The sequence below is a fragment of the Chiloscyllium plagiosum genome, chromosome 3, assembly GCF_004010195.1.
Source record: "Chiloscyllium plagiosum isolate BGI_BamShark_2017 chromosome 3, ASM401019v2, whole genome shotgun sequence".
Lineage (NCBI taxonomy): Eukaryota > Metazoa > Chordata > Chondrichthyes > Orectolobiformes > Hemiscylliidae > Chiloscyllium > Chiloscyllium plagiosum.
The window spans coordinates 23,001,883-23,027,037 of NC_057712.1; the positions used below are offsets into that span (position 1 = coordinate 23,001,883).

General features: G+C 40.0%; 1 protein-coding gene and 1 non-coding gene across 8 annotated transcripts in view; both read left to right on the forward strand.

Annotated features, from left to right (window-relative positions):
* The window catches only part of LOC122541729 (myelin transcription factor 1-like protein), a 438,359-nt gene that overhangs the window by 12,268 nt on the left and 400,936 nt on the right, over positions 1 to 25,155 (forward strand). Inside the window, exon 2 of one of the 7 annotated variants that reach the window (XM_043678643.1) lies at positions 24,784 to 24,822. The exons of the other annotated variants lie outside the window; for them this stretch is intronic. The gene's annotated coding sequence lies outside the window, so the exon portion shown is untranslated. The remainder of the gene's footprint in view (positions 1 to 24,783; positions 24,823 to 25,155) is intronic. 7 annotated transcript variants of the gene reach the window in all.
* On the forward strand, positions 16,357 to 16,428 carry trnae-uuc. The gene has a single exon. It is a non-coding gene; the product is annotated as a tRNA-Glu (tRNA).

The following is a 25,155-nucleotide window of genomic DNA, read 5'->3' on the forward strand; positions in this document are numbered from 1 at the left end:
ACAACCCACCTCCACTTTGAGAAAAGTCAGGAGTTCAGTGAGTACACAATGTGCAGTATGCATGACGACTCAGGTGCTTAAAATATTAGCTAGATTCTCTGTGCATAGAAACTGTTTCCTCTAATGGTGGAATAAAGAACAGGGGAATGTAAACAATAGAGCTGAGCCATTCAGCTGCAAAATCAGGCTGTACTTTTTCACATGAAGGGTAATAAGAATTTTGGAACTCTATTCTTCAAAATGCAATGGATGATTTGAAGCTTTCAAGACTGAGATCAATTTTTGTTAGACATAGATATCAAAGGCAGGAAAATGGGATTAAGGAGTACATAGACCATTATCTTATTTAATGGCAGAGCATGCTTAAGGGACTGACTGAATGGCTTACTCTTGTTCCTGTGTTCCTAGATAGTCGAATTGGACTCAAGATTGGAGAGCCCATAATTGTGGTAGTAGGGCAATAGAGACTTTCAGTCAAGAGTTGATAGCTCTAGTAGAGTAGTATTATATTCATATTCAGAGTATAAGGAGACTATGGGAGAATGCTGGAGAACCATGAATCTGTCCCTGATCACTCAAGGTTAGAATAAGGCTCCGTATAATATTTCAAGAGCTGAATTTTCACTGGGACTTTCAGGAACTACTGCTATAACTTCAATGGATGATTTGTGGATACTGTAGAAAAACAATATTAGCAGACATTATATAACCGAAAGGACTGTGGACGCTGTAAATCAGAAACAAAAGCAATGGTTGCTGGAAAAGCTCAGCAGGTCTGGCAGCAGCTGTGAAGAGAAATCAGATTTAATGTTTCGTGTCCAATGATCCTTCCTCAGAAGTGATGCTAGCGAGGAACATGTTGGTTTATTTGCAAAAGATAGCGTGAGGAGAGAGGTAAGGAGTAAATGGTAGGTGAGGATAGAGCCCAAAGAGAGAGAAGAACAGACAAAGGAGTTGATAATGATCTGGCTATGAGGGTGAATAGCTGTTAATAGAGACTGTTACTGACTAACAATGATTAGTGTGTAATGGCAGATGATGTGATAACAAGGTCTGGTGGCTAGGACATGGGAGAGTTCAGGCCCTAAAATTAGTGAACTCAGTATTTAGTCCAGAGTGTTGCAGAGTCCCCAAGCGAAAAATAAGGTGTTATTCTTCCAGCTTGGACTGAGCTTCACTGCAGCAAGCCTGAGACGGAGATGTTAGCCAGGGAACAGCAGACTTTAACCTGCTGCTTCAGTGTTTCCATGGATCCTCTGCTGAAGTTACAATGGATGGCATGGGTGACTCCCACAGAAATCAACCCCTAATTTGCTCTTTGTAGTTTGTTGTACTGTCATGTGGAGGATTCTGCTCTAAAAGTGGATAGTGGAACTCCCCAAGCTGTATGCTTGATTGCTCAATCAATAAATCCAGTTACTTTACCGATATCAAAGCATTCAATCTTTTTGCATGTTTAAATCTTTAGCAGCAGATGATTGAACTTACACCCACAGTATTCGAGATTGAAACCCTAATCCTAGATGGGTCTGTGAACTCTCAATCCTTTGACTTCATGAATGATTTCAACTTTTGACTAAACTACAGAATGTTTTACAGGGAAGGAACAGTCAGCACCAAGTGATTCTATCTCACAGAATGCCTCTCCTTTCACATTTGGAGAGACATTCATTGATAGTCTGTGACTCCAGACAATCACACCACTCAGAGGCAAAGGTTTTCCTTCGGAAGGAAACAAAAGCAGAAAGAAAGTGGAGAAGGAACGAAACAGTATTGAATATAAAATGATTAAACGTGAGTGGTAGGCTCATCTTAGGAATTATCTCCTCACAATGTGGAACTGCTTCTTAAGTTAGTTCTGTAATTCAGACTGACTGCCAGATGTTTAAACTCATCCAGCTTTCAGATCTTAATGTGCCTCCAAAATGTCATGGATAGATGTATTCTGTGCAACATGGCAAGTCTGCAAATGACCCCACACATGGCCTAAAAAAATCAGCCCATGGCAGCTTAAGTACCAGGGCTAACTAGTTATGCTTAGCCTCCAGAAATTCTATCTTGTTGTGTTACCGGAGAGATTTAACAGATATTAAAATTAGATAATTTTTTTTTGTATGAATGAACCATTAGCTAAGTCTGAGATGCTTATTACCTGATGTTCATTATGAGATGATTCATCCATTACATAGGAACACAGGAGAGTATATTTCAAAATTCAAAAATAACGCACCAACCCTCATTCTGCTCAAATTTCTTACGTCAAAAGTATGCAGCTTCCTTTTGATCTATTTCTCTCTCGCTCTCTCTCTGTCTGCTTTCAGGCCTTAAAGCTGTCTCTAACCACTTTGTTAATTCTGTCTCCACCCACATGGTTCTGTACTTGCCCGAGGAAAGAAAAAAGCTCCCAATTCATTCACAATGGCACTGTCAAAAGACAACCGCATAGCATTTGACCCTCTGTTTGCCACCACATTCCTGCAGCTACTCATTTACTCAACTGTACCTTCATCTTCACTTTAAATACTCTAATCCCCAAAAATCCACTTTTACTACTTTTCACCTTGTCCATTCATCTCAACTCTTCAAGAGCAAGGGATGCAGACTTGAAAAGTGACAGCATGCAACTACTTTAGACATTTCTGACAAAGAGTCACTTGACTCAAAACGTTAGCTCTGTTTTCTTTCCACAGATGCTGCCAGACCTGTTGAATTTTCTCCAGCAATTTTTTTGATTTTTGTCTCAGGCCTCCAGCGTCTGCAATTCTTTGTTTGATCTGCTGTAGATATTCACCTTTAGATCTGACTGGGCCACATAAAGGATTATCAGATCTTGCCTTCATCTGTTAAAGCTGCTCACTATTTCAGGATCGTTCCTGATTGACTCCTCCACGTTCACCCAAAATAAAGTGCAAGGAGCAAATGGACTGTTTTGTCACTAAGATTCAGACCATCTGGTCAACTGCCTGTACCAGATCACTCCAGTAAAATCCTTTTCTCGTGTTTCTTTTTGATTGTGGTTAGTTGGTATCACTTGGAGCAAAATAATCCACTTTTCTGGACAGAGTGAGAGAGTTCATTCACCTACACCACAGGTGTGACTAGAGGGTGGTTCTTCAACAGTGACCTTCACAATTTGCCAGCACTTGTACCCAGCGTGGTATATATGAACCATAGTCCACTAGCACATCTTTCCTTCGTGCACCTTCTCTCAAGTAGCACACACAGAACAGCGTTGTAGTCAGTTCTTAACCCATTTTGTTTTAAATCTTGGAAGGGCAAAACACACCATGTCTGCCAGAAGTGTTTTTCTGTTGCAAGCAGAGGGGAGGAGATTACTTCCTCCTACATCTCTCTGTCTGTTTGAAGTTTCCCTCACATGCCACATGCCTCAACCTTCCATGGATTCCAATTTGCCAGACAGCACTGAATTTACTTCTGCAATCTTTTTTGATTATTTGTCACAGTCCTCTTTCAAAAAGCACATTTTGCAATTAAAAATCAAACAAAATTCCGTAGCACTTTGGGATTCTGATCTGTTGTCATGACACTCCACACGCCTTCTCTGAACTCATCTTGTCTATCTTGTCACATCCTGCTCCCTTGATCCCATGCCCACTAAACTGCTGACAGCCTTATTGATTCCCAATGTAGCCAGTATTGTAAACAGTTCTCTCTCTGCTGCGTTACCCCCCCCCCACCCCCCTGGCGTAAATCTGTTACTAACGCCATTGCCCTCAGAAAAAAAACTTTGATTCCACTTGAAAACTGTCCTACCATCCTTCACCTTCCTTGAATTTGTTGTCGTCTTCTCAAACAATATCTATCTTTTTCAGCAATCCACATTTTAAACCCTTTAATCAGGTTTCCATTCCCACCATTGGAGAGCTCTCAGCAAATCTACAAATATTATCCCAAATGACTGTGACAAAAGTAAATTCCTCAACTTTTACAATTTGACTTCAGAATTGTTTGATGCACCTGTACGCCAGTGTTCAATGACTTGTGTTCATCAACTCTTCGTAGTCATTCAAGAAATACCGAAAATCTCCATTCGTTCAACTAAAATGGATAACCTCACCCTTATTCACATTATATGCCATCTGCCATGCTCTTGCCCAGTCAACTCAGTGTGTGTAAATTCGCTTGAACATCCCCCTCACAATTCTCATTCCCACCAATTGGGATCTGGGTTGTATGCACTTTGGAGGGTTGAAGTGTCGAAAAATAGATGGTGAATGGCTTGGGCCGAAGCACTGATCCTTGCAGAACCCCGTTGGTCACCGCTGTCAATCTGAAAATGACTACTTATTCCCACTGTTTTCTACATGTTAACCAATCCTTAATTCATGCCAATATATTATCACCAATCCCATGTACTTTAATATTATTTATTAACTTCCTGTGTGAGACTTTAACAAAAGCTTTTTGAAATCCAAATACATCCCATCCATCTTTTCTACCGGATCATCTCTGTTTATAAAATCCTCAGAAATCTCTAACAGGTTTGTCAAATATGATTTCTCCTTCATAAACCCATGTTGACTCTGCCAATCAAATTATTATTTTCTAAACGCCTAGTAATTGCATCCTTTGTAATAGATTCTAGTATTTTCCTTCACTGCTGAGGTCAGGTTAACAGGTCTCCATTGTCTCTTTCCCTCCTTTCTTGAACAACAAAGTTACGTTTTCAACTTTCCAATTTGCAGGGACTGTTGCATAGTTAATAGAATTTTGAAAGGTGATCACTAATACACCCATTATCTCTGTTGCTCCTCCTTTCAGCATTCTAGGGTAAACATCACTGGGTTCTGGAGATTTGTAAACTTGCACTCCCATTATTTCATTAATATGACTGCACCTGCATCCTAACTCACACCAAGTTCTATTTTCCTATCACCCCTTTGCTCATCAACTTAGGTTGACAGCTAATAAAGCAACAACTTTATTTTAAAATCTCTCTTTGGCTTTAAGCTTCTCCAAACCCTCCCTGTCTCTGTAAATTTATCCTGTCCCAGAATACTCCAATGTATTTGCACTCATCTAATTCTGCCCTTTATATTTGCTTGATTTTAATTGTTCCACCATTGATGGCTATGCCTTCTGTTGCATTGGACATGAAAGCTTGGCACTTCCTTCACATTAACTCTCTCCCTCTGTCTGTCCTCACTTTTCCTCCTTTAAGATATTTTTTAAACCTACTTCTTTGACCAAGCTTTTGGTTATCTGATCTAATATTTCTTTTCTTGACTTCATGTCAAATATTCTACATATTAAACCTGTGAAGTGTATTGGAAGATTTACCACATTAAAAGTGCTACATGTTGTACATTGGTTTTGCCCGATGTTTCTTTGGGCAGCTTGTTTTGCATGTTTGTTTGGAAGTAATTCCTAAATTATCCATTTTCTCTCCCTTACCTGAGCTTAAAAACTTGATCTGGTTACAGAATCCACAGTTAACTCAAGCAATGTTTTTATAATCCTAGGAATCCTTCAATGCTTATTTAAAATTCATTTTGTACAGCTTTATCCAGTTGTAAAATTTCATAATGCCTGACTCTCCCAGATTCCCTAGATTCTCTTCAGCATTCCTAATTTCTTAGGAGGACAGGGGACAGGACAACAATGACTAGTTTATTTTAGATTACCAAGAGTCAATTCCAGACAAAACAACTTTTACATGTGTACGTGTTTTTTTGAAATTACATCATTAAGCTGAAGAAAGAAAACTAAGTTTAATCATCTTTATGAGCAGCATTTCATGGAATAGCCTGTGTTAAATATTTAAGAAGTATATTTAAATATTTTGGCAGTTAGAGATACCAGTATCACTTTTATACTAAAGGGTAACTTCAACTCCCAGTGGGAACCCTCATTGGACATCAGTGCAGGTCTGAATATCCTGACACCCATTTATTTAGTGAAGTTTCACACTGGAAGTCTCCATACACTGAATTTACATTTATTTATGGGGAAATAATATTATTTGTGAAAGGAATTTTATTTTCTTACCAGCTGATTATTTTACAAAATAAGGGGTATCAAACTGAACCATAATTCCTTCAATATGGAAGTCTGACCATAAAAGCACACTCTTATCATTTGTGCTTAATTTTCTTATTTTTTGTTTTACCCTAAGGTTTACAGTTTGTTTAAAGTTTGTAGGCTTAGAAGAATCTGCTTATAGCACAGTTTCATTGGTCAATAAATGCTAAATCAAACCTGTTTGCATGGATGCAAATGAGAGGAACATGAAGTGAAACTTTAAATGCAGCCCAAGCCTTCATCATACACACCTCTGGTTAAAGTGGAAACTAAATGTCTGGACAGTTTTATTTTAAAAAATTACAACAAAATTGCACTTGCAGCCTATGAAATTCATTTTGTTTGTACAATTAGTGCATATACACTAATGTGAGTGTACATCAATATCCACTAAGTCTCTGTCTTCTGGCTAATTCTATTGATGTGTTTGGCACACTCTCCATCAGAACTGATGGTTACCATGCTGAACAAAGAGATCTTGGGGTGCAGATTCATAGTTCCTTGAAGGTGGAGTTGCAGTTTTACAGGGTAATGAAGAAGGAGTTTGGTATGCTTGTCTGAATTGCCTGGGGCTATTTTCCCTGCAGCATTGGAGGCGGAAGAGTGACCTTTATAGAGGTTTATAAAATCATGAATGGCATGGATAGGGTGAATGGCCAGGTCTTTTTCCCAAGGTCGGGAGTCCAAGACTAGAGGGTATGGGGTTATAGGTTTGAGGTGAGAGGCGAAAGATTTATAAGAGACCTAAGGGGCAATTTTTTCACGCAGAGGGTGGTGTGTGTATGGAATGAGCTACCTGAGGAAGTGGTAGAATCTTATACAATTACAACATTTAAAAGGCATCTGGATGGGTATATAAATAGGTGGGGTTTAGAAGGATATGGGCCAAATGCTGGCAAATAGGACTAGATTAATTTAGGATATCTTTTTGGCATGAATGAGTTGGACCAAAGAGTCCATTTCTGTGCAGTATAACTCAATGACTTTATGCGAAGCATTTGCATTTATTCCTCTATCAGATATTGACTAATCTGCTTTGTTTTTATGCAACTTTTTTCTGTTTTTATTTCACATTTCCAAAACCGTTCTTTCCTCTGATCAGTGCACTCTTGGGGACGATGCTCAGAAACTACTCAAGCTTCCCTCACTGTTTATTAAAAACATTTGATCTCTGCAAGTATGCGACAGTCTCAAATTACATGAAAGATGGTGAATTCTTTTGTCATTCATCCTTTAAAAAAATGTGAGATCCAGTGTTAATTTGGGTCAGTGGCCTGACGGTGTATGAAAGATTACATCATCAGCTTGTTGTGTCTGGTTGGGGTTTCACCTCGTGAAAACTGCAGTCGTGAAGTGATGAGGCTAGCAGATATTTTAAAACAAAAATCACATGACATGAAAAATAATGATGGATGGAGAAGGTAGTAATTCAGTCTCAGGTTAACGTGGCAACCAAATTTTTTTTGTGGTTATTTCTGAATAACGCTTTAGGATTACTGCCTTGTAATCTGTTTTTCACCCCCTCAGTATCTCCATACAGTGTAATTCCAAACGTATTTAAACATGCCTGTGTAAAACAATGTGTGACTTTAGTTACACTCTCACCTCCACATCACACTCTGGCCAGGGCAAGTCAAGACCTGTACACCTGCACAAACTGGCAGTACAAAACTCTGCTTAATGGCAGTCCAATTTATGTCAAGTGCTAATTTTAGCAAAATGCCTGCAGAATTGTTGACTTTGAAACTTCACAGTTAAAAGTGGCATGAAGTTGAAATGGTGTGACACCATACCCTGTACTTAAATTCAGTTCAGGTGCTTTCACACCTCATTCATATTACATGGCTTATATTGATGCAGAGCTGCTCTGTAACCATGCAAAATGTATGATGAAAGTGACTTGTAAGAAATTCTTCTGTATATGGCTCACAAAGTCATTTATGAGGACGTCTTGTACACTAGATGTCAGTTATTTATCACGGTTTAGCGCATATAGGAGTACGTCTAAGCCAGTTTTAACATTCAATGTTAGAATTTCTCATGCATCCTGAATAATAGAATGTTACAGCACAGAAGGAGGCTATTCAGTCCATCATACTGGTGCCAGCTGTTCAATCAGTCCCACACCATTGTTTTATCCCCATGGTGCAGAACATTTCAGCTGTTCATTTATGTCCTTTGAAAGTTGGCATCAAATTTGCTAGTTTATTCAGCCAGCACAGACATTGAATGGTCTGTTTCAAAGCCGTATTTTATTTGGTTCTTTGTACCTTCCACTCACTCCATTCCCAATCGCACCAACATGCTATTTAATTTTTATTCCCTCACCTGATATCTGGTACTTTTACAAATTATCTTAAATCTGTGACCCCTGGTTTTGTGTCCCATAAAACCCTTTCATAATTTTGAACATTTCTATCAGATCTCTTCTTAACCTTGGATAAAAGCAATTTACTGCAGATGCTGGTATCTGAAACCAAAAGAGAAAGTGCTGGAAAATCTCAGCAGATCTGGCAGCATCTGTAAGGAGAGAAAAGAGCTGACATTCCGAGTCTAACTGACTCTTTGTCAAAGATCTGATAAAGCAGCTTTGACAAAGGGTCAGTTAGACTCGAAACGTCAGCTCTTTTCTCTCCTTACAGATCTTGCCAGACCTGCTGAGATTTTCCATCATTTTTTCTTTTGGTTTCTACTCTTAACCTTTTCTGTCCTGAAGAGACAAAGCCCACTCTCTTCAGTCGAACATCATGCTGAATTGTTTCATCCATGGTATCTCTTAAGTAGATATTTCTGCACAGTCTCAAAGGCTGCGAAAACCTTTTTTAAAGTTTGATGTTCACATTGCCACATTGGTTCAGCTGGTGTTTAGCCATTGGTTTGATGAGCTTCAGCATAACGTCTTTGTGATTGTACTCTGTATCTCCATTTGTACATCAGGCTCTGAATATTCCTTTTTAAGCAGTTCTCAGTTTGTCCTGCTCCCTTCAAAGATTTGTTTATATGCATCCTCTCTCTGTTCCTTCAGAAGATTTCTGTTAAATTGCATTGGTCTTTTCTTCCTAGCAAAATGAATCTCTTCATACTTCTGTGTAAAATTTCATCTGCCTCTTGCCTGCCCATTTCAGGGGTTTGCCTAAAGATTGACATAAAACCAGACTTAACTAACTTTTTGCTCTGTTTTAAATTAACTGAATCTGCCAGAAAGACAATAAGATACAGAAGCAGAATTAGGCCTTTCAACTCATCGAGGTTACTCCACCATTCAATCATGGCTGGTATGTTTCTGAACCCTATTATTAATGAAAAACATATCTATCGCTGTCTTAAATACGTTCAATGATTTGGACTCCATAGCCCACTGCAACAATGGGTGACACAGATTAGCTATTCTCTAGCTGAAGAAATTCCTCCTTGTCTCAGTTCTAAAGGGTTGTCCCTTCACTCTGAGATTATGCCCTCAGGTCTTAGTCTCTCCTATTAGTGGAAGCATCTTCTCCACATCCACTTTATCCAGGGCTCTCAATATCCTGAAAGTTTCAATGAAATCTCCCTCGTCCTTCTAAACTCCATCAAGTACAGACCCAGAATCCTCAACCAGTCCTCATATGAGAAGCCCTTCATTTCCTCACCTTGTTTCTTGGTAGGATTTTATAATTCATTAGTATGGACGAGGTTTTGGAGTGCTTGGAAGTGCATGGCAAAAGTGGAGCTGAGTCAGCATGACTTTGTCAAAAGGGAGATCATCCCTGACAAATCTGTTAGAATTCTATGAAGGCAATTCCAAGAACTTTGCTATCTCATCCTTAGTAATGGACTCTAAAATCTTAGCAACAACTCATGTCAGGCTAATTGACCTGTAATTTCCTGACTTCTACCTCTCTCTCTGCGTACATAGGGCTGTTACATTAGCTATTTTCCAGACTGCTGGCACTCTTCCTGACTACAATGATTCCTGAAAGCTTTCCACCAATGTGTCTACAATCTCTTCAGCTATTCTATCAGTTCTCTGGAGTTCAGGTGACTTATTGATCTTCAGACCTTTCAGCTTCCCCAGCACCTCTTTAGTGATCACCACTACATTTACCTCTGCCCTTTGATTCTCTTGAAGTTCTGGTTTGTTGCTGATGTCTTCCACTATGAAAACTGATACAAAGTACCTATTCAGTACCTCCATCTTTTCCTTGTTCCCCATTACTACTTCTGCAGCCTTATTTTTCCAGCAATCCAATTCCGCTTTTGATTAGATTAGATTCCCAACAGTTTGGAAACAGACCATTTGGCCCTACAAGTCCACACCGACCCTCTGAAGAGTAACCTATCCAGATCCATTCCTCTACCCTATATTTACCCCGGACTAATGCACTTAACACTATGGGAAATTTAGCATGGCCAATACACCTGACCTGCAGACCTTTGGATTGTGGGAGGAAACCCATGCAGACACGGGGAGAATGTGTTAACTCCACACAGACAGTTGCCCAAGATGGGAATCAAACCAGGTCCCTGACACTGTGAGGTAGCAGTGCTAACCACTGAGCCACCGTGCCACCCTAAAACATTCATCATTAATCTCTTAATTCTGGATTTTTGTTGAATCTGGTAGGATTTGAACCTATTTCCTGAGAACATTACATTGGTCTCTGGATTTATAGTCCACTGATAATACCATTAGGCCATTGTGTCCTCCTTTTGCTTCTCTCTTTCCTTTCAGATATCTAAAAATGTATTTTTTTGTCATATATTTGCAAATCCATTGATGTATAGTGCATGGAAAACATTGGATTAATTGATCTGTTGTTCCAGTACCTTTTTATCAATCTTTAACTCTTTCTATGTAGCATGACTCAAGAACTGCTTTTCATCATTTATATAAATAATTTGGATGTGAACATAGGAGGTATAGTTAGTAAGTTTGTAGATGACACCAAAATTGGAGGTGTAATTGACAGCGAAGAAGGTTACCTCAAAGTACAGCAGATCTTGATCAGATGGGTCAATGGGCTGAGGAGTGGCAGATGGAGTTTAATTTAGATAAATGTGAGGTGCTGCATTTTGGAAAAGCAAATCAAAGCAGGATGTATACATTTAATCGGAAGGGGAGTGTTGCTGAACAAAGAGACCTTGGAATGCAAGTTCATAGTTCCTTGCAAGTGGAGTCGCAGGTCGATAAAATAGTGAAGAAGACATTTGATATGCTTTCCAAGGTCAGAGTATTGAGTACAGGAATTGGGAGGTTATGTTGAGGCTGTACCTGACACTGTTGGAATATTGCATGCAGTTCTGGTCTCCTTCCTATTGGAAGGATGTTGTGAAACTTGAAAGGGTTCAGAAAAGATTTACAAGAATGTTGCAAGGGTTGGAGGGTTTGAGCTATAGGGAGAGGCTGAATAGGCTGGGGCTCTTTTCCCTGGATTGTCGGAGGCTGAGTGGTGACCTCATAGAGATTTATAAAATCATGAGGGGCATGGATACAATAAGTAGACAAGGTCTTTTTCCAGGGATGGGGGAATCCAGAACGAGAGGGCAGGGGTTTAGGGTGAGGGGGAATAATTTAATAAAAGCAAATTACTGCGGATGCTGCAATCTGAAACCAAAAGAGAAAATGCTGGAAAATCTCAGCAGGTCTGGCAGCATCTGTAAGGAGAGAAAAGAGCTGATATTTCGAGTCTAACTGACCCTTTGTCAAAGCTGGAAAAATTTAATGTTTGGAATGAGCTACCGAAGGAAGTGTTGGAGGCTAGTACAATTACAACATTTAAAAGGCATCTGAATGAGTATATGAATAGGAAGGATTTAGAAGGATATGGGCCAAGTACTGGCAAATGGAATTAGATTAGGTTAGGATATCTGGTCGGCATGGACGAGTTGGACCGAAGGGTCTGTTTCCATGCTGTACATCTCTATTACTGGTTTCACTTATGCGGGTAAATTCTGCATAAAACTTTACGCCCCTGACAGATGTGGTTTGCATTTTGTGGTGTTTAATTTTGGCAGATGGCATGGTATTATTCCACTGGCCTCACTGAAATACAGAAAATATGTTCTGTAAAAAAAATACAATCAATGGGATGTGGACCTTGCTGCCGGACCAGCACTTTTGTCCATCTTTCGATGTCCTTGAGAATATGGAGTGAGCTGCCTTCTTGAACTGCTGCAGTCCACGTGGTTTAGGTACCCCACACTGTACTGCACAACCATACTGAATTGTGGCAAGGCTTTGTGACAGGCCAATGAACAAACTGATAGCACCAGACCCTGGAACTTTGTCCACATATGTTCTTGAAAGAGATTTTTGATAAAAGTGTTTTTTGAAGAAAGATATTTCCATCCACACTTAATTCTTCTTCATGTGTTAGAGGAAGCAATTTTCCAGTTATATAGTCTTGTACTTTTGCTTTTTTAACACTATTGTCTTTAATTTGTTGACCACCTAAATTCCCTTTTCTGTTCTCAATGGTTGCTGATATTGTTCAAGGTTGTCTCCCTTCAAGTACTGGTCATTTATCCTTTACATCAGTCACTGTCACCCCTTTCAGAAATTCTTCACCGCACCTTCATTACAAACCCAAAGAAACCGAAACATATAAATAGAAAGCAGGAATTTTCAGCATTGCTTCAGAGGTTCACTGAAGATGTTACCTAGTAAGGTAACAAAACGTCTGGAAATGAACCTTTCAGCTCAGCGAACAAACCTGCATCCAAAACCTCAACCTCAGCAACAAATCTTCTCAAAACTCGCTAAGGATAATATAACATTCTACGGTTTATTTATAGAAGATTATACAGAACGTATATGAGACACTGGTCAGACCTCAGCTGGAGCAGTGTAAATGTTAAGTCACCATATTCTTACCATATCGTGGAGCTCCTCTCTCATCAGAGAGAGACGTGACTGGTGGGTTAACTTTTATGGTAACCTCAGGCAGTGCAGGAATTGAACCCATGAAGGTAGATGGAGATGTTGTGACTGAGAGGAGAAGGCTGAGGGGAGATTTAATACCAGCGTTCAAAATTGTGAGGAATCTGAACAGAGTAGATAATGAGAAATTGTTCCCAATTTAAAAGGATTGAGAACCAGAGAGCATGATTTTAAAGTGTTTGCAAAAGAAGTAAATAGGGGGTGAGAATAATTTTTTTTTTATATAGTCAGTGGTACAAGCATGAAATGCATTACCTGGAAGTGTGGTTATGTGTTGAAGAGGATATGATTATTGAAATGGAAATAATGTGCAGGGTCACAGGGATAAGGCAGGAGTTTGGCTCAGAGTCAAAAGGTCAGAGAGTCAATGCAGACTCTGATCCAACTAGCTTCCCTCAGCACCTTACCAATTCCGTGCAACCTTGAAATCATACTTGAGTTCACAATGACTTATTTTTCCTCCCAGTCAAGCAATACCTTAATTGGAAAATGTTCATTCTCATTTTCAAATCTCTGTGCTCTCTCCTTTCCCTGTTTCTGTGATCTACATTCCCAGAACTCTGACACATCAGCACTACTCTAATACTAGCTTTATCAGCATCCTTGGGGCAGAATCATGTGGTGACCATCAAGACTTAGTTGCTGTTTGGAGAGCCAGTAAGATCCCCGCCCTACTTCTAGTAAGGCTCACCCACACCTTGTGCCTTCTCATGGGATCAAGGATCCTGAGGGTAGAATGTGGGTGAATCCTCACTTTCCCCTTTGAATAGCTTGCAGCCAGTTGGAGGCCAGCTACTGTATTGAACAATGGTGTCACTGGGGAAGTGGTGGATGCTTCCAGTACAACAGTCACTCAAGGCTTAGGATCCATAATGTGTGTCCCTGAGGCTCACAGATTAACAATGGCAGGAGGTGGCTTACTGCGGAATGCTGGAGAGGAAATCAGTGGCAGGAGTTCACTCTGGATTTTAATTGTTTAGCCAGAGGTGGTTGTGCCTTCAGTTGTCTTCTCACTAAGCGCTGGAACTCAGAACAGCACATGGATTTGCTTCAGGTGCAGCGTTTCCCCCAACGGTCCAAAGATGGATTGGCCATGCAAAATTGCCCTATAGTGTGCTGGGATGTGCGGGCTAGGTGAATTAGCCATGGTAAATGTGGGGTTTCGGAGATAGAGTAGTGTCTGGGTGTGATGCTGTTTGGTACAGGCTCAGTGCAGGCCCGAATAGCCTCTTTCCACACTGAAGGAATTCTATGAACTCATCTACTAAAAGTCCCAGCCTCTCTATCACTCCTTCCTCTTAGATGTTCCTTAATCTTTATCTATTTACCAAATCTTTGGTTGTCTGCCTTAATATTGCCTCATGTTGCTTTCTATCAAGTTTTGCAGTGTGTACACCCCCTTGAAGTATGTTGGGATGTTTCATTACTTGAAAGGTGCTATGTAAATACAAGTTAATGTGAGGGCTAAATCAACTTGAAGCTTTTGTGCTGTGCGATTCTTCCAAATAAGCCAAAGAAACATCTGTCACCTCAGGTAGCCTACTGTACACTCATGTATTAAGCAAACAGCACTTGCCAAATTTTCAGGAGACAACAGATTCATCACTCATTCTGCTGAAAAGTGGTTAAGACAGGGAGCACATATTTCACTGGATAACTGAATGTCCTCAGCTACAGAGCCTTAAACATGGTATTTAGCTTTGAATGAGAAGGATTTGAACTCAACTACTCTTCAAATTGTAGATCATAGATTGCAGAAATAACCCCGTAAACAGCAGAGGAACACCATGGCCTGGATGTCTTTGCATCCATTTTCTGTTCTTCATTTCCTATCTCCATCTTAGCTCCAGTGAAAGATTATGTGCAAAGGGCAATAGTTGTACGAAATGCTTGAAATGGCACCTTCCCAAGGCCGCTGCAGTTCCCAGATTAGGTTTGTGCAGTGGTCGATGGACCTGAAATGAAATGTGTGCAGAAGTGTCAAGTTCATTAATCTTCACTTTGCTCCTGATAACAGCAAGATTTTCCTCATTTGTAACCTAATCTGAGTGAACTCGGTGACTGCATTGACTGACTGGCAACTTCCCTCTATTCAGCTGGCCTTTCAACTTTTATTGAAGGTAGCCATCAGTTGTAAATTGGCCTGTAGTACATCGCACACTGTACAATGTCCGTCAGTGAAATGTAAGTATAGCTGTTTGCAAGACAGCCATAAGTTCTCCTTCAAAGCTGAACTACAACCCTCTCAGGGGTTCTGTTGTGCAAGTTATGGGGATCATTATGATCCTCAGATACAGGCCAACCCCTTCATGTTCCATTTGGCTGTTCAAGAAAGAAGAAGTGGCAGATGGAGTTTAATTCAGATAAATGCGAGGTGCTGCATTTTGGGAAAGCAAATCTTAGCAGGACTTATACACTTAATAGTAAGGTCCTAGGAAGTGTTGCTGAACAAAGAGACCTTAAAGTGCAGGTTCATAGCTCCTTTAAAGTGGAGTCACAGGTAGATAGGATAATGAAGGAGGTGTTTGGTATGCTTTCCTTTATTGGTCAGAGTATTGAGTACAGGAGTTGGGAGGTCATGTTGCGGCTGTACAGGACATTGGTTAGGCCACAGTTGGAATATTGCGTGCAATTATGGTCTCCATCCTATTGGAAAGATGTTGTGAAACTTGAAAGGGTTCAGAAAAGATTTACAAGGATATTGCCAGGGTTGGAGGATTTGAGCTGTAGGGAGAAGCTGAACAGGCTGTTTTCCCTGGAATGTCGGAGGCTGAGGGGTGACCTTATAGAGGTTTACAAAATTATGACGGGCATGGATAAGGTAAATAGTGGTTGAGGAGTCCAGAACTAGAGGGCATAGGTTTAGGGTGAGATTGGAAAGATATAAAAGAGACCTGAGGGGAACATTTTCACACAGAGGGTGATATGGGTATGGAATGAGCTGCCAGAGAAAGTGGTGGAGGCTGGTACAATTGCAACATTTAAGAGGCATTTGGATGGGTATACGAATAGGAAGTGTTTAGAGGGATATGGGCCGAGTGCTGGCAGGTGGGACTAGATTGGGTTGGGATATCTGGTCGGCATGGACGTGTTGAACCGAAAGGTCTGTTTCCATGCTGTACATCTCTATGAATCTAAGCACTCCTGATTGTTGCTGATCCTCACAATGTAGGCTCTGTTGTACACTCCAGTGGCTCCCTACGCAGCCTTCCACGCACCACCCTCTGTAAATTTGACCTTCTCCAAAGCTTTGTCGCTAATATTACATCAAATCCAATTCACACATCACCCCTGTTCTCACTGCTCCACACTGGTCTGACAGTATCTCCGTTTTAATGGTCTCATTATTGATTTGAACCTCTCAATGCCCTTACTTCTTTTTTATTTCTGTTGGGGTGATGGTGGTATAGTGGTGAGCATAGCTGCCTTTCAAGCAGTTGACCCGGGTTCGATTCCCGGCCATCGCAGTGTTGTGGTTTGTAAACAACCTTTTAAAGGAAAGGCACTGGGATAAATCAAGGAAACAAATCTTTCATTCTGGGGCAGCATGGTGGCACATTGGTTAGCGCTATTGCCTCACAGCGCCAGAGACCTGGGTTCAATTCCCGCCTCAGGTGACTCTCTGTGTGGAGTTTGCACATTCTCCCCGCATCTGCGTGCGTTTCCTCTGGGTGCTCCGGTTTCCTCCCACAATCCAAAAATGTGCAGGTTAGGTGAATTGGCCATGCTAAATTGTCCGTAGTGTTAGGTGAAGGGGTAAATGTAGGGGAATGGGTCTGGATGGGTTGCGCTTCGGCGGGTTGGTGTGGACTTGTTGGGCCGAAGGGCCTGTTTCCACGCTGTAAGTAATCTAATCTAATCTAATCTAAACCTTGTCTAACCAGACAATTGTCTGAGATGTTCGCATTGTTCCAGTGTTGATCTGTTGGACTCTTGCTAATTTCCTTTGCTCATACTTTGGGATGAAGACCTTCAGCTCCTTAAGTTTTAAATTCTGGAATTTTATTCCTGAACCTGCTCACCTCTCTTATGCTTTCCTCCTCTTTAAGCCCATGTCTTAAAATCCATCTCTTTGTGTGACTGATGTCACGATGTACCATGAGACATTATACTGGAATGAGGGTAGTAAATGAGTACAAGTTATTATCAGTTTGTGTCATTCGTTTGAACTTAGGGTAAGAAGTGAACATTGTGTACAGTTCTGGTCACCGCATTATAGGAAGGGTTTGGAAGCTTTGTGAAGGATTCAGAAGAGATTTACTCGGATGTTGCCTGGTATGGAGGGAAAGTCATACGAGGAAAGGCTGAGGGACTTGAGGCTGTTTTCGTTAGAGAGAAGAAGGTTGAGAGGCAACTTAATTGAGATGTATAAGATAATCAGAGGGTGAGATAGGTTGGACAGTGAGAGCCTTATTCTTCAGATGGCGATGGCTGGCATGAGGGGAAATAGCTTTAAATTGAGGGTTGATAGATATAGAACAGATGTCAGAGGAAGTTTCTTTACTAAGAGAGTAGTAGGGGTGTGGAACGCACTGCCTGCAACAGTAGTGGACTTGCCGACTTTAATGACATTTAAATGGTCATTGGATAGACATATGGACGAGAATGGAATAGTTTAGGTTAGATGGGCTTCAGATTGTTTCACAGATCGGCGTAAAATCGAGTGCTGAAGGGCCTGTACTCGCTGTAATGTTCTATGTTTCTATAGATTAACTAATGTGTTGATTGATTGCATCTTTTGTGTTTCTTTTTTAAAAAAGTAATTCTTTTACCTTGACACACAAAGTTACACAGACCAGAAATAGCTAAATTAGAAGATCATGGGATAACAAAGGACTTAGTTAATGTTGAGAGACTAGGAACTGCATTGGAACAAAATACTTTTGTTACCCATATCCAGAAATCACTAAACATTAGTATATACTTATATAAAGTAATTAGAAAGGATGGTGGAAAATCTGCTTGAATCTCAGTGGGTTTGCAATGCAACAGGGAGGGGATTCACCTTCAGTTATAAAGGGAGGTGGGGATCCAGCATAACTTCCTCAGAATCATATGGGTTTTAAAAAATTAAATGATGAAAACTTTCACATTAATAATGTTTTCATTTTCTTAAGTTTAGAAGATGTATAATAGTTTGCATGGGGTGAAAGGAGCCTTTTAAAATAGCAAGAAGAGATTTTGTAGTGCAGATATGGGAAACATTTCTTTTGGAAATGAGATCAAGGATGTATAATCTTAATAATTTAAATTAAATCATTTTGTGTAAGATTAGAAAGCATTTTTTACACAGTGTTGTGATAATCTGGTTCTTTTTTCTCAAAAAACCTGAGTCCACTTAAAATGTTCAAAACTGACCAAAAGATATTTGTTTGGGGCGTTAGAGACGGGGAAATGGTTTTGAGGTGCGAATCTTCCATGATCAAGTCGAAAAATGGAAATATATTGCACATGTTAACTGCCCGTGTCTTATTGTGGGTTCCTATTTCACATAAAAATAGCAAAATTGCTGAACAATCTGGACAAAATTCTATATTTAAATTCTGTCGGCTGGTGTGGAGCAGGTACTTTGGGAAAGAAAGAACTATGGTCATTAGTGACAATGCCATATTCAGGAATGTGATAATTAACTGCAATGAAAATAAAGAATCAGACTTATTGGAGTTAATTAGCACTTAATGCTTCTCCCCTGTAAAACTCATTCCAAAAAGTATTTAGAAGTAAATCTGTGTGATAAATAAAACATCACACCACTGGCAGTGCAGCATGGACATTCTGTCATGCATGTAAACCCATCATAACTCACTTCTGCAGTCCTCATGATATACAGGTCTGTCATGGATGAAGGAATTTCCATGATGCATTTTAATTGGATGTAATTAAGATAAGTAACTTAAGTAAAATCATTTTGATGAAATGGGTCTTGGTATGATAAACAAATGTATGGAATTTTTTAAAAGTCTGGCATCAGAAAGCCTATTTAATATCTCAGAATTCATAACTTTGTAATAAAATTCATTCACCTTCAATTCTAATAGTCAACTACTTATTTGTAATAATTTTCCACAACCTAGAATCACAATTGCTATAGCCAGGTACAAAGGCTGTCTGGAGGGTCCAATATATTCAGTAGTATGCATGTGCTCAACCTGCACAAGAATCTGGCATCTGCCATATTTGATGAGACTGCTCAATTGACACCCCAGACGCAATCCAGGAACTGATGTTTGGCTCACTGCATAGGAAATCCAAGGACCAAACAGCAGTTTTAGCACCATTGATCACCGCATTCCCTTTTCGCCATCCAGTTTCTTGTTAGCTTTCCATTTTTAAAGAGCTCTACTTATCTCAGTTCCTGGGAAGAATATACCTTTCTTTCGTTCCTCCAGTGCATCTTTGGTCAGTGACATTGGCTTCTGAGGAGTTGCGTGTGTCGTAGTTTTAAGTCCCAATGCCAAATGTCCTAAGGGAAAAGAGAGAAATGTGTTATTGGGAGACTATGGAGGTCGCACCAGAAATATTTTTGCATGCTTATGTGACACTATAAGCTCACAATAAGGGAAAATGTCAAGTTAGATTCAAGTATTATCATTTAACTTTAATACAGCTTTTAATATTAACCGTAGTGGGCGGCATGGTGGCTCAGTGGTTAGCACTGTTTCCTCACAGCGCCAGGGACCTGGGTTTGATTCCAGTCTGTGGAGTTTCCAAATTCTCCCCGTGTCTGTGCGGGTCCTCTGGTTTCCTTCTATAACCCAAAGATGTGCAGGTCAGATGAATTGGCCATGCTAAATTGCCCATAGTGTTAGGTGCATTAGTCAGGGATAAATATAGGATAGGGGAATAGGTCTGGGTGGGTTGCTCTTCGGAGGATTAGTGTGGACTTGTTGAGCAGAAGGGCCTGTTTCCATACTGTAGGGAAGCTAATCTAATCTAATATGTACGTCATGGAAAAGAAAGATCTCTTTTTAGGGAACAAAAAGATGCACTATGTCTTTCTCTGGATTTGTTAGAACTGTATTTTTTTCTTTTGCTATTCTGTGGTGTTTCTCACAGACTCAGTGACTGAGGACATTTTTTTGTTTGGTGCTGTCATTCATTTTATGGGACAGGTCCCTCAACTCCAACTGTCCTTAGACTGTAGTAACTAGTTTGCTCCATGTACTCAGGCAGGCTTCCTTCCTGATGGAATGATGTGGTGTGCTGGATCTCACTACTTTCAGGCAATGAGGAACAGTCTCAGTTTTCTGTGGAACACACCTCCCATGTATGTTTTCTGAATTTTATTTTGTAGGCTTTTGACCAGCGTATCTGAATTATCAAGCCAGTCGTGTGTTCATACTCTGTGGATACTAGTTAGTTTAGGGCAGCACAGTGGAAGTGGTTAGCACTGCTGCCTCACAATGCCAGGGACACGGGTTCAATTCCTGCCTCGGGCAACTGTCTGTTTGGAGTTCGCACATTCTCCCCGTGTCTCCTCCGGGTGCTCCGGTTTCCTCCCACAGTCCAAAAATGTGCAGGCGCGGTGAATTGGCCGTGCTAAATTGCCCGTAATGTGAGGCGCATTAGTCAGGGGTGAATGTAGGGGAATGGGTCTGGGTGGGTTGCTCTTCGGAGGGTCGGTGTGGACTTGTTGGGCCGAAGGGCCTGTTTCCAAACTGTAGGGAATCTGATCTAATCTAATCTAAACTTTGTGATGCTGTCCATTGTCTGTCAGACTGTGAACAGTTCTTCCCTAGTGGAGTCTAACAAGTGACTTTTGCAAATTTGCTTTCACAATTACAAGTTGCTTATTTGGTAATTGTATTGCATCAAAGCCCATGTGCAGTTATGGTTTACATTAATTGTTTGAGTTGATAACAGTTGGAGGACATTATTACAAATGAAACAAATGAGAGACCTATCAAATATTTACATGTCTAAGAGAGGAATAATGTGCTGTATTTGCATGCAGTGCCTCAATTAGTGTAATTGTGTTGAGTTTTATTGTTCTATGTGTTTGTCTTAGAAGCATACTACCTCTTCTTTGCCCCATTAAGACTTTCCATAAAAACAAGCTCTTTGACCAAACGTTTGGTTAACTGCCCTAATATCTTCTTGATGTGGTTGTGTGTCAAATTTGGTTTGTTAATGTTTCTGTGAAGCTTCCTGGGGTGTTGTATTACATTGCGGGTGCTGTATAAATGCAAGCTGTGACTGACCCACAGCTGTGCCATTTCCTTCAGTTGTAATTTGTTTGTTTCTAAATTATTTTTAACATAACCTTTCAAGGTTAAATTGTCAAAATGTTCCAGGCTTGGAAAGGTAGCATTTTGCAATTCAATTTATTTTTTCTCCCTTTTCTTAGGGCACATTTAACTGTAAGGGAAAGTGATAACAACAGTATGACACCTGATTGCATGGTACATCACATGGCATGCTACCTGTTACCATTGAAAGCAATCCCGTGAAAAAAATTATTTACACTGGTCTAAAGTGTACTTATCTGTTAACCTTGCTATGATGATGAGATTATACTGAGAATGTAAGAATGCTACAAAACCTGAAATGAGAGCAAACATTTTGAGTGAGCAAGCCTACAGCTCTGACAAGCCATGTGCAATCCTCTACATTCAAGGTATTTCATTTCTTCAGGGATAGTTCTTCAAACATTTTCCTATATTTGAAGATAAATGATGCAAAACTCCAGAATGTGTATCTCACCATACACTGTTTATTATTCATCCTTGACCAGATGCCTTCCTTGCATGGTACTTCCATAGTTTCTGCTGTTGATGATCTAACATGTTCCACACAGACTACATTCATCCCTTTCTGTAAATGTTCGTGTAGCTGTCAGTCTTGACCCAATTCTGAAATCATCGATTTTTTTTAAGGGAGTTCATCATAAATATCAATTTCTAGTCATGGATGTTATCAGCTGACAGTAGGAGGTCAGATGGACACAGTATGGAATTATCGGTTTGAACTCAAATCTGGGATCATAATGACCATAACAGAAATACCAATCAAACAATTTATGGATGTTGGCATTATCTTGAGATTGAATCTTTTGTCATTTTTAACAGGCTAGAATTTTCTGTCATTCTACTTTTCCATTTGAGCTAGAAAAATTAAACCCAGTGTCTCATCTGTTCTAATTGCACTAAAGAATAGACCAAGTGGTGTGCTAATGTGTGGATGTGGGGGTGAGGCATTCATGTTGGTTGGAGATGTTGCTACAGTGCTGAGAGTATCAGAGCTGGTCTTAATAGCACAATATTAGATTAACATTATCACATGATTCACAACACAATGTTTTTAATCCTTGTTTTCTGAATAATTATCCAATTGATATGTACTGTAATGCTATTAACAGTTCCTTACCATACATAGTAACATACGATCAATCATGTGTTGCAGATGAGATTGATTTTAGCAATAAGGGAGTTTCACAAAGTAGGTAAAATTTCAATTTAAAACATCTGATCCTGCTCACTGCAGGCTGTAGTATCCTACTTTTCAGTTGTCACTCTTTCATTGACCCTTAGCTGTTGGATTATCCTGTAGTGTCCTTCTTACTTAGAAGTTAATAGTGAACAGACAACATGATGACCTGATCATGCTTGCCAGGGTGAAGACTGTTTTGACAATAGGATATGTCATTTAACTTCCGAGACAACTCCCACCTCCCGACACACACACACACCTTTCTCACCTTCTTTACTGAATCAGTTCTCTCTTTCCTTCCCTCCCTTCTATATTTTCTCTCATCTTTGATACAATGTAGGCATTTCATCTCTGATTGTAATCAAATTGAGTAGCCTGCCAGTCCATTTTAGAGGGACATTAAGAGTAAATTACATTGCTCTTGGTCTGGAGTCACATGTAGCTTGATCAGGTGAAGAAAACAGATTCCATCTGTACAGGACATTAGTTAAACTAGATGGGCTTTTACAACAATCAAAGATAGTTGCATACCCACTGTGACTGAGAATAGCTTTATGTTCCAGATTTTATCAATTGCATTTAAATTCCACCAGATTCACAAATGAATTTAATCTTGTGTTTCCAGAGCACGAGCCTGGGTGTCTGAATTACTGGACCAGTAATTCCCACTCTGCCATCCTCATCCCCTATAAGTGAGATATAGAATCTCTAATGTATAGAAAGAGTCCATTCAGTACTGACTCTCCAAAGAGTATCCCACCCAGATCGTCCCCCACCCTACCCTATCCCTTTAACTCATGACTAACTCACCTAGCCAGCACATCCCTTGATACTATAAGGCAATTTAGCACGGCCAATCCACCTAACTTTGAACTGTGGGAGGAAACAAAGAGAATGTGTAAACTCCACACAGCCACCCCAGGCTGAAGTTCAACCCAAGTCCCTGGTGCTGTGAGACAGTCATGCTAATCACTGAGTCATGTAGTTTCATAGGCATAAAATCACCATCAAGTCCAAAATCCTGGTGCTCATTTGCTGTAATTGAATCTAGACAGTGAATGTTGACTGGGTATTTGGTCACGGATTGCATGAAAACTCTTTTTATCACCTGATATCTTCATACTGATACTTCTGAGGAGGTCCAAAATCCTGGTGCTCATTTGCTGTAATTGAATCTAGACAGTGAATGTTGACTGGGTATTTGGTCACGGATTGCATGAAAACTTTTTATCACCTGATATCTTCATACTGATACTTCTGAGGAGGAGTCTTTGGTTAGCTATCAAGAGTAGACATTTTCTCTTTTCTGAGTCACTGGTAGAGTGGCAATATTGCTGTCAGAGTTTAATTTTTCTTCTTAACCAGTGATACTTATTTATTTCCTTACTCTATTCATCCACAGTGTCTATTCAGCTAATTGGCATCCTGTTTTCTGTCCTTTAAGTTTCTTTCCTTGAGTGTTGGTAATCTTTAATCATCCTCATTAAGATAGAATAAGCTACACTGAGCCACGTAAATTAATACACCCACTCACTTGTTTTGCATGTAATAGTATTGCTATTTATACTTACATAGCCCTGCATTGACTTGCTTCCTGTATCAGAGCTAGTCCATCGAGTTCTGATATCAATATGACAATGGTTCATGCCCATGGTGTTGTTAGGCTTTGGGCATTGCCAGCACTACAAATGGTGCCTCATTTCTCCTGCAATATCCAGATCTTTCACATATATTCATGTTTCAATCAATTCAACTGAATTAGCTCTGACTTGTATGGTGTAAATATTTTTGCATCTGATTAACTGTGCTTTTTGTGAATCAAAATGAATGGATGCAACTTTTAATTTTCCTCCATGCTCCTCTTAAGTGCATACTCAATGGGAGTGAAGTTAGTGGCTATTAAATTTTGTGTGCAGCTCCATAAAAAAAGGCTCATTGTCTCTTTTTACTGGGCTACATGTAGATCTTGTTAGTGAAAATTGTGCAGTCGTTGAAGAACTGACAAGCAACAGCTCTGCTGTAGTCAGTTGAGTGAAGTGGCATGGAATTTGACAAAAGCAGTTGTCTAAGAGGTTTTTTTCATCACCACTTGCTATTCTGCTGTTCCATGGTTATTGAATTCACCCTTGGTGATCTGTGTGGGAAGTGACTTCCGAGCGGCAGTGAGGCTATTGAAATTGACATCATGCTGATCTTGTTCTCCAACATTGTGAGGCCAGCAAAGTAATTAGATTAGATTAGAATTAACAGTCTCTACGTAATAGTCAATCCATTCCTGAGAGAAGCAACGCTTAAGCTTAGGATCTCAGTTTGCTGTGGGGTGTGGGGTGTGTGCTGGTGTCTTTTATTATCAAGAGCCCCAAACTAGCTATGTTTTCTTTATTTGGTTATAGATTCCAAACTTGTCCAGGGATCCAGCAACTCACCATACTGTAAGTATTGTTTGGCAGACACCCAAAAGATTCCACGAGGCTTCAATATGTAGCATTAGTGAAGGACATACAGAGACAGTTAGTTCAGTGTAAATGTGCAAGTTGTTGAAGGCACTGAGATTATCCTCTCTATAAATTCCAGCTGTTTTCCTGCTCTTCGGGTGGTTGACTAAGCAGGCTCCACCCACCCCTGACACACTCACCCATTCCTTGCCATTAGTTCACTTAGTAAGTTATAAAACAGATATTAAATTGCTTACACTTCTATTTTGAAATGGGGTGAATGACTGAAATTTGGTGAAAGGTAATATTGGCATGCTGAATTTTGATCAG